Source organism: Eschrichtius robustus, chromosome 5 (assembly GCF_028021215.1).
Source record: "Eschrichtius robustus isolate mEscRob2 chromosome 5, mEscRob2.pri, whole genome shotgun sequence".
NCBI classification, from domain to species: domain Eukaryota; kingdom Metazoa; phylum Chordata; class Mammalia; order Artiodactyla; family Eschrichtiidae; genus Eschrichtius; species Eschrichtius robustus.
The window spans coordinates 62,211,360-62,219,111 of record NC_090828.1 but is presented as its reverse complement, the minus strand read 5'-3'; the positions used below and the strand labels follow the sequence as shown (position 1 = coordinate 62,219,111).

At 39.6% G+C, this 7,752-nt stretch overlaps 1 pseudogene; it reads right to left on the bottom strand.

Annotated features, from left to right (window-relative positions):
* Positions 1 to 5,709: 5,709 nt before the first annotated feature.
* LOC137764634 (large ribosomal subunit protein eL31-like) lies at positions 5,710 to 6,790 on the bottom strand (annotated as a pseudogene).
* Between the last annotated feature and the right edge of the window lie 962 nt (positions 6,791 to 7,752).

Sequence of the window (7,752 nt, the reverse complement as noted above, 5' to 3'; positions counted from 1 at the left end):
ATTCAACAGATGAGAAAACTGAGGCACAGAGAGGGTGGGTCATTTGCCCAGCATCATATACCTGTTGATCGGTAGAGCCTAGATTTGCATACAGACATTATGGCTCCAGAATCCATATTCCAAGCCCCTCCCATGTCCACTACTTTAGGCATTTTATATCATTTGTTTCATGTTCTTTATAGCATGTATCAGTACCTGAACCTTTCTTATTATTTGTTCTTTTTTTTAAGGTTTTATTTTATTTTATTTTGGAGTATAGTTGATTTACAATGTTGTGTTAGTTTCAGGTGTACAGCAAAGTGATTCAGTTATACATATACCTATTCTTTTTCAAATTCTTTTCCCATTTATGTTATTACAGGATGTTGAGTAGAGTTCCCTGTGCTGTACAGTAGATCCTTGTTGGTTATCTATTTTAAATATAGCAGTGTGTATATATGTCAATCCCAAACTCCCAATTTATCCCTCCCCTAATTTATTTGTTCTTTTTATCTTCTCCCTTCTTGTCAGAAAATGTAACCTCCATAAGCAGGACTTTGTCTTTTCACTGTTATATCCCTAGCAACTGGACAAGTGCCTGGAAAATAACGGGATGTTTATACCAAGTGAATGAATGAGGTGAAAGTTAATGACAATGTTTATATTCTTTCATAAAATATTTATAAGACTTTATTATACTATTTATGTATCAATCTACATTATTTTGCTGATTCTGTATTCCTTGATGAATTTCCACCATCTTCAAATTAGGTTGTAAGGTAACTGATGTAAAAATGAGAAAAATATTCCTAAATAATTTGTTTTGAGTGTGCCAATCTGATTTGGGGTTAGGCAGTTTGAATTTTTATTCTTATATCAGCACAGTATCATGTCATATCCAAAATGCCTAAAGCATAATTCATTCTTTGGGCATTTTGTAGCGTGCTAACATTCAGAGGGAGGAATTCGGCCACACCATTTTATAGGAGTATCTGAAAGAAGTGAAGACAGGTATGTATAATCTAGTTACATAAATAGTCGGATAGCACTGAAGGGCTGGCTGATGGAGACCACAAGAACCACTTGTTCTTTTCATTTGTGAGGTGTTTGTTATTCCTTCCTACCATAGGAAAACCATCGTATGTCAATCTGATGTCACTTACCTGATTTTGGAGCCCTCCCCATAATAAGGTCATTAAATACCCTAAAACTGATATTGCAGACTAAATTAGTCACACTAGTGAAACTTTAGTTTTCTTTTAAAGGAACAAGCAAGTTCTGAGGAAAAAACTCTGAATAAAAAACCATGATATCACAGACCATGTTATAGCTACATCTAAGTATTTGTGAGGTTTGATCATGCAGGATAATCCATATTTATGGATATATACCCTTTATCCATATTCTTCATCCTACTTGCACTCCTTTTTTTTTTTGTTTTTGTTTTTTTAAGTTTTTTTAATTTTGATGTGGACCATTTTTAAAGTCTTTATTGAATTTGTTACAATATTGCTTCTGTTTTATGTTTTGTTTTTTTGGCTGTGAGGCATGTGAGATCTTAGCTCCCCGACCAGGGATCAAACCCACACCCCCTGCATTGGGAGGCGAGGTTTTAACCACTGGACTGCCAGGGAAGTTCCCTACTTGCACTCCTTAATCAGTGTAATTTTGGGTGTTGGCATAACCTGACATAGGCATGCGTGTCTGTATGTGGTAGCTAAATATAAAATCTAGTAGCTAAACATAATCTGCAAAGTATTTTTATATTGTTTTATGTAAGTATTTTATATTATTTAACTCACTGGCTTCTCAGTCCTATGAGCAAGCTATTATATTGTCCCCATCAGTTACACAAATTGAATTTGGGATGCTGGGCATATCCAAGGGTAAATGTTGACTGGGGTAGTGGAATTCAGATGAGGAAATTAAGACTACGAGATGCTAGGTTATGTTTCAGTATGAGAGATCTAGTGAATCTTGAACCCGTGTTCTGTGCTGCTTCACACATAGCTAAACTGTAGAAACTGTTTAATGAATCAGCAAACAAGTATCTATATAGACAGTTCAGTTCCAGACCTTTGCCTTCTTCAGAATGTTACAGTGGTGGGAAAGAATCCAAATATTCAACAATTTGCAAATGTACGAAATGTCCACTCAATGGACTTAAGATGGGAACCCACCAAAATAGTTTCATTTATTCAATCAATATTTACTGAAGGCCTACTATGTATACCTGCTCTTAAAGAACACTGGCACAGTTGAAATGCAGGGTGGTAGGAAGTCCAGGGTGCTAAGGGAGCATGCAGGAGGGGTACCTAACCTGGGCCAGGTGTCCAGGGAAAGCATTCAGAGGGAAGTGGAGTCTAAGCTGAGAAGGTAGAATGAGGGGGAATTAGCTACAAGAAGAGGATGTGGGGAAGAGCATTCTATCAGTAGATACATTCTGAGTCCAGAAAGTAAATAAGTTTGGTTGGATTGCAAAATGAAAATGAACCAATTAGAGCCGAGACAGATGAAGCTATGTTCATAAAGGGGCTGGGAAATGGTGGATCTTACAAGCTGTGTTAAAGTTTGAACTTTATCCTTAAAGTAGTGGGAGGCCATTGAGAGATTTTAAGGAAAATAATGATTGTATATTAGAAAGAGCATTCTAGTAGCCAGGTAGAAAAATATGTTCTCAAACTACAGGTCATGATCCATTGGTCAGATATGAAATCACTGTAGTGAGTCACAAATAGCTGGGTTTTTTTTTTTAATTAAATACATAGAATAGAAAATAGCACACATTGCAAAAGAGTATATGGGAATTATGGTTTTGTGAAACTTCGTTCAGAGTGTGTGTGTGTGTGTGTGTGTGTGTGTGTGTGTGTGTCCTAGATCTTGATGTGAAATGTATTTCTTCCTATGGATCTCCATTTTTAAATATATGAAAGTATAGAGAACAGACTGGAGTGGAATACAAAACTCCACTGTTACCTAATCCTAGCAGTTCAGTACTGTAGCCTGAAAGAGGTAGTAGCAGAGATGCAGTGGAATAAAGGTGTTATTTTAGAGGTAGAAAGAACAGACAGAAATCGGTGATGAATTAAATGTGAGGAGAGGTAGAGGTCAAGGATGACTCCCAACTGGATAACTGGATGCATGATAGTGATGATATCCCCTGAAAAAGGAGCACAGAAAGAAAAGCAGATTTGCTGGAGAATATGGTGGTTCACTGACACAGGTTGAATATAGGAAGTATATTGTTTTCTATGCTGTAACAAATTAAAGCAACTTAGTGGCTTAAAACAGTACAAATTGATTATCTTACAGTTCTGGAGGTCAGAAATACAAAATGGATCTCACTTGGCGAAAACCAAGGTATCAGCAAGGCTCCATTCTTTCTGGAGGCGCTAAGAGGCAATCTGTTTCCTTGCCTTTTCCAGCTTCCAGAGCCCTCCTGCATTCCTTGGCTCAGGGCCCCATTCTTCCATGTTCAAAACCAGCACTGTCTGACTGACGCCTTTTCACATTGCTGTCTCTCTAGCCCTCTCTCCCCTGTTGTGATTTTTGTGAAATTAGCATTTGTTAAGTAGACCACAAGGGAAAGTGAAATAGAGAAATTTATTACTCACGGGTCCTAGAGAAGGTACATGGCACACCTCAGAGGGGCCACGGGATGGGGGGTGGGGGGTGTCAAGGTGCAGGAGAGAGTGGGCAGCAGGACCCTGGGCGCATGTCTTATTTAGGGTCTACAGTCGAGTGCTTTTGGGGTTCCTAGGCTAAGTCCAAATTGGTGGATTCAAACTAAAAAGAGCAGAGTTTTGGTAACTTCTGTGGAGGTCTTATCTAAGGGGGGTGCACCGGGGAAGGAGCTGGGAAGCAGGAGAGACTGTTTATCACCAGGGGCACTGGGAAAGTCATATCTGGAATTTACACTTGTGAACCTGCAGGCTATTGTCTAGTACACGGGCTGTTATCTGGGCATGCACTTGAGGGAGAGGCTAGTGTCATTTCAAGGCCCCTGTAGGCCACTTAGCCACACAAAATGAATGCCAAGGCAGCAATATTATGAAATATTTTAGCTAAATTCTCAACACCCTTCCTCCCTCTTCTACCTTAAAGGCTTGTAATTACTTTGGGTCCATCTGGAGAGTCCAGGGTAATCTTCCCTATCTTAATGTCAGCTGATTAGCAACCTTAATTACATCTGTAGCCCTAATTGTGCCTTGCCATGTAACCTAACATATTTATGGGTGCTGGGGATTAGGACATAGACATCTTTGGGAGGTGGGGGATTATTCTGCTGGCCATAGGAAGTATTGTGTGTTTTTTTGGAATTTATGGTATGGAGCTTGGAAGAGACACTTTGGCTGATGATATACACCTTATTTAGGAGTCATTAGGAGCTTACACTCAGTGAGATAACACATAACAGAGATATCTCTTTAATTAAAGATAGTAATCAAAGACAAGGCATTGGTAGCCCACAGAGAAAGTGTAGTCTGAATAGAAGAGGACTGAAAGTAGAATTATCTTAAATGATAAACAACATTTAAGTGGTAGTCCAGGAAAGAGAAATGCACAAAAGAGAAACTGAGAAGAATAGCCAAGAGGAAAATCGGGAAAGCGAATATAGTAGATACCATTGGTCGCCTGCTTAGCATCATCTCACCCTGCTTCTTTGCTAAGAGACCCCTGATTCTGTTCAGATATTCACTCCCCACACACATAGCCATGGGACTCAGAAAAGATACCCTCAGCCAATCAGTGCATGGCATTTCTCTGGTGACTATTACTGTTCCAAAAGTGGACATGTGACCTCCATTGGCCCAGTCAGATCAAGGACTTTATTTCATGATTGGGAGGAGAGTTTCCTCCATTCCTCTGGTTGGGAACCAGGAAGCATGCTGCGCTCCTTACTGCTGGCAGCCATTTTGTGATCATGAGAGGAACTAATCTTAGGATGTTGTGGACAGTAAAGCAAAAAGAACCTAGATTCCTGGTGATGTTCAATCATGGTATCCATTGCTCTGGAGCCAGCCCTCTATTTGAGCTTACTGTTAAGTGAGATAAACTTTCTTATTGTTTAAACCAGTTTGGATTGAGGTTTCTTTTACCTGCTGCCAAAAGCATCCTAACTGACATCTGAGTACAGAAATCCAGAAAAGAGTTTCAAGATCTGGGAAGATCTACTTGGCCAGAAGTTATAGAGAGGACAAGTAAGGTAAGAACTAAAAAGTATGATTGGATGGAAACAAAGAGGTGGTTGGTGACATTAGGGAGAGCAGTGTCAGTTGACTGGGGGAGGAAGGAGAGCCATATTTCAGTGAGTTTGAGTGAATTGGAGTGAGGAAAACAAAAATAAGGAGTTTGACATTGAAGGTAAGAAGAAAGATTAAGTGTTGTGGAGGACATAAGGCAAAAGGAGTATTACTTTTTAAATATTTAAGATGAGCATGTTTAGTAGGAAGGATTATAATCATATGTACTGATAACCTATTGTGTGTTAGACACTGTACCATATGTTAATTCCATATGGTAATGTTATATGTTAATTCCACATGTTAATATTTTTAGTCTTCATAACATCTGCATGGGGGTAGATGTTATTATCCCCACTTACGTGTGAAGAAATTGAGACCTAGGAAAGATTGAGAGTAACTTTCTAAAGATCATAAACCTGAGAATTGGCAAATTCAAATCCAGGTCATTTGTTTTTGATGGTTTTATAACTTCGTCAATCAGTGGTCAGTTCTCATCCACACTGACTGAATGTAGATTTTTGGAAGTGGTGACAGATACATAGGTGACCAATGTATAGAGCTTGTTTGGTGAATCTTCATCCTCATTACATTTTCTGGACAGTCACACATGGATACAGTATGGGACATTCCTTATTCCTTCAGCCCAGACAGCTTTGCTGAGCCTGGCGTCAATGAGCATATCTGGAATTCCCATCTCCTTCGTGGCAAATTTCCGAATCGCTATGAGTGCCCAAGGGGTGTGCTTCTCGAAACCCACTCCATGGATGTGCTTGTGAATGGAGATGGTGTATTCTCTGGTCACTACCTTATTGTTGGCAGAACGGCCCTTGTCCTTCTCACCACGCTTCTTTCACAGCCATTCGCAGGGCCTGGGTTAGAAAAGAAGAGCATAAGGTATTCCAAATCCAGATCATTTTACTCTAATGCCCTACCCTTCACTGTACTTTCCTCCCTAAGGTTCCAGTAGAGAGGAGCAGATTGAAGAAAAGGGAATGATTTATTAAGTAAAGACCATCTAATACCTTAGAGAATGTATATAGCATAACCTTATTGAGTGGCAGTTGGTTCCATCTGGACCACGCTCCAGCAGTCCAAACATGGAATTAGAATTGCCTCTCTTTTGTGCTCCTCATATAGCCTTCAGTTACCCTTCATTTCTTTATGTAGTTGACCCTTGAACAACACAGATTTGAACTGTGCAGGTCCACTATATGTGAACTTTTCTCAGTAGTAAATACTACAGCACTATACGGTCCGCAGTTGGTTGAATTCACGGATGCCAAACCACAGATGCCAAACGGCGGTTACTGAGAACCAACTATAAGCTATACTTAGATTTTCGACTGCACGGAGGATCAGCACCGCTAACCCCCATGATGTTCAAGGGTCAACTGTGTACTAAGCAAGGTGATAACCTACATTCCCTTTAATTGAAGTGTGTTTTTTCCCTTTAACTATACCCTTGGTTAATTACATGTAAGGTACATGTAATTTGGGTATTTTGCCTGGAATACTGATGTTGGACAAGCAGGAGAGGGGGTGGGGAGCGCTTGACCAGAGCTCATGGTGCCAGATGTGAAGGAAAACCTGGATCCACTGGAAATGTTTTGGAGTTCTGGGCAAGTGTCCTATATTGTGAGGTATTGAGAATTCACAAGAGGCAAGTAAGATGTAGCCTCCAAGGCCACACTAAGGAGGACAAAGGTCGCTCTGATTGGCTTTCCTAATAAACTACCCAGCTGACATGGGATATGTTATAATGCGGGGTGGGGCTGTGTGTGTGCAGAAGTTGGAGAGGCTTGTTAAGTAAAGCACTGGGAGATGAGATGGGCTTGCATAGCCTTAGTTCATAATGCACCCTTTTGAACCAGGAGACAGCCTATAGCAGACACTGGTTGATTCCCCCTCCAGCCTTTTCAACCTAGGTGATACGTCTAAGCTAATCACGGTACTCCCATCCCACTTGCTACTAGTTTGTTTGTTTGTAACAGCTTTGAAATGTCATTGACATAAAAATTATATTTTTATATATATTTAGGGTGAACAACTTGATACACATATACATTGTGAAATGACCACCACAATCAAGCGCATTAACATATCCATCACCTCTACATAGTGACCTGTGTGTGTGTGTGTGTGTGTGTGTGTGTTGAGAAGATTTAATTTAAGATCTATCCTCTTAGCAAATTTCAAGTACAGGCATACCTCAGAGATATTTCGGGTTCAGTTCCAGACCACCACAATAAAGCTAGTATCACATTAAAGCGAGGCACATGAAGTTTTTGGTTTCCCAGTGCATATGAAAGTTATGTTTACACTATATTGTAATCTATTAAATGTGCAAAAACATTATGTCTAAAAAAATAATATGCATACCTTAATTTAAAATACTTTTTTGCTAAAAAATGCTAACCATCGTCTGAGCCTTCAGCAAGTCATAATCTTTTTGCTGGTGGAGTTTGAAATATTGCAGAAATTATCAAAATGTGACACAGAGACACAAAGTGAGCAAATGCTATTGGAA